The following is a 2,500-nucleotide window of genomic DNA, read 5'->3' on the forward strand; positions in this document are numbered from 1 at the left end:
ACCATAACAGTTTTTGGGTCCCAAATAGATGGTATTTTGTTCTTATCTCCACCAGCTGTTACCCATAGTTTTTGAAATTCCTTTTCTATTCCCTCATTTCGGGCCACCTCTCTTGTTATTTCGTCAGAAGACTGTGCGATACGATGCAGCCTTCGGACCTGAACACTTGGGATAAGTCCCAGAAGCCTGGTAATACCCAGTCCGCCATCCTTAGTGCTGGAATACAGGAGGGCGTCACATGTGCTAGATGGTAAATGTAGCCACTCCTTGACAGCTGATCGTATTGCTAAGTCAAGGGTTTCGAGATACGTGGCTTTCACATCGGTTTGGTCTGCCAGATAGAATAATCGTGGGAGCATGTACCCTTTCAAGATGTCAACTTTCTGCATAGGTTTAAGTGGAGAACTGTGGATTTGGTGTAACCATCCCTGCAGTTTCTCCAGTAGCTCCGGTTTTGATATTCCGATCCATGGGTCGACTCTAACCCCTAGATATTTCTCAGAGCTACCTGGTTCAATCATATTAATGGGGGTGCCGTTAATTGTCCAGTGTGGACAGTCATTGATCGTATATGAGTCTTTTGTTGGCTGGATGAAAAAGCCATGGCACTTTTCCCCCTGTGTTTTGAGGCCTGTAAGTTCACAAAAGGCCTCTAGTATCGTGATGTTATCCTTCATCCCTTCCCATGACCCACTCAGCAGTACCAAATCATCCGCGAAAGCCATAGATGTTACCTTTTTCGCGTAGTGCTGGAACCCACTCCCTTCAGACTCAAGCTTACACAGCAGAGGATCAATCGATAAATTAAATAAAATAGGAGACATTGGATCACCTTGCTTGACCCCGATGCATATTCTAACGGGGTCCGATTGATCATTTTTCAGGTGAATGCGAGTATTAACATTCAGGTACATGTTGGTAATCAGGGAGACAATATGATCGTCCACTCCCTTTTGCCTGAGGGCCATGATGATGTGCTCATGGCTCACCGTGTCAAAGGCTTTGGCTAAATCCACAAAGACCACCCCCAGGGGGCGATGTTCCCGTTTCGCGCTTCGAATCAAAAGTTGTAACAATTTTAGATTCTCCGCGCACCCTGATGACTTAATAAAGCCCCTCTGTCGTGTGTTAATAGGGCATGCCTTAGATAGCCTTACAGTTAGGATCCTTGAGAATAATCTCAAGATAATCGATCCGATGGTAATTGGGCGCCAATTATTGATGTCTTTTTGGCGCTCGGGCAAGGCCGATTTAGATATTAATACCGTCCGGCATTCTTTCACCACGTCCGGTATAACCCCTGTGGCCAACCAGAGATTGAACAATTCCATCAGCTGGGTATAGTGGGGATCAGTTTTAATGAGATCCCGCAAACTAAGCCCATCAGGACCTGGCGCCGCGTTCTTATTCATCTCATTGATGTTTTTAGAGATCTCTTTTGCCGTAATCATGGCTTGGAATGCGGAGTTGTCTGCCTGTCCCTCAGTGACAAAGGCCCCCAAGCCCTTGAATGTTCCTGACATCTCCCATCTCGACTTGAACACCACGTGTACCTCATCGAGCGGGATGCCGCATCGCAAGGATTCCACATTATCCAAGATAATCCCGGCAAGTTTCCCTCGATCGAGGTAAAACAACCGTTGGAACCTCAGAAAATGCCCTCGCTTTTTGGCCCTCTTCTTCATCCACACCTTCGGTGGTTCAGAAGAGGGAACCCTCCGGGTTACTTTGGGCCTTCCACCTTGGACCGCTTTCAACTCGTGGGACTTAAAGAACAGACATGCACAGCGGTCTTGGGTCGCCTCATCGACCAAGGTCGATAGATCTTTCTCACCTTCAATCACTTCCTCAAACATTCCCCGAAGAACGGTCAATTTATCAGATGTTACCCAATCTGAAATGACCTTTCGATAATGGGACCTTAGTCCCCCAACCACCCGTGATTCAATGCCCGGCAGATGTAACCCTTCACTCTCAAGATATTTCTGCTTTTCCTGATCTTTTTCCCTTCTCTTTACAGGGCTCTTATGAAGCCCCCTTCTTTTGTCACTTATTTGTTTAGCTGATTTAGATGGAATATGCTCAGCAATCAATTTGTTGATGTTCTTACTTCCCTCGTACTGTTTATCCAACCTCCGTAACAACTCCACCTCCTCCTCAGTCCAACACTGCCGATGTACCCCTCTGGCTGAGCACTCCTTCGGGCGGGAGGCGGCAATCCGCTCGATATTCCTAACGGCTGGGTGCGCAGAGCGCTTATGTTGTCCCAAGCCAATTTTCGTCTCAAACGTTCGCCCACATTCCTCACAGGCCCAGCCCCCGACAGGGGGAGATGTTTCAACCCCCTTACATTTCGGATAATGGCAGGCAATACTATGATGTTTAACGTTAGTCTTGCCACACTTAGCACACTGAAACAACGCTTTTTTCTTACCATGGACTCTCTTTAGATGTTCAATAAGCCCCGACATTTTCCCTATCCGGTTCCCACAACATGGAC

General features: G+C 47.2%; 1 pseudogene; it reads right to left on the reverse strand.

Moving 5' to 3' along the window:
• The window catches only part of LOC142359384 (28S ribosomal RNA), an 8,606-nt pseudogene that overhangs the window by 2,312 nt on the left and 3,794 nt on the right, over positions 1 to 2,500 (reverse strand).

The sequence above is a fragment of the Opisthocomus hoazin genome, unplaced genomic scaffold (genome assembly GCF_030867145.1).
Source record: "Opisthocomus hoazin isolate bOpiHoa1 unplaced genomic scaffold, bOpiHoa1.hap1 HAP1_SCAFFOLD_137, whole genome shotgun sequence".
NCBI classification, from domain to species: Eukaryota; Metazoa; Chordata; class Aves; order Opisthocomiformes; family Opisthocomidae; genus Opisthocomus; species Opisthocomus hoazin.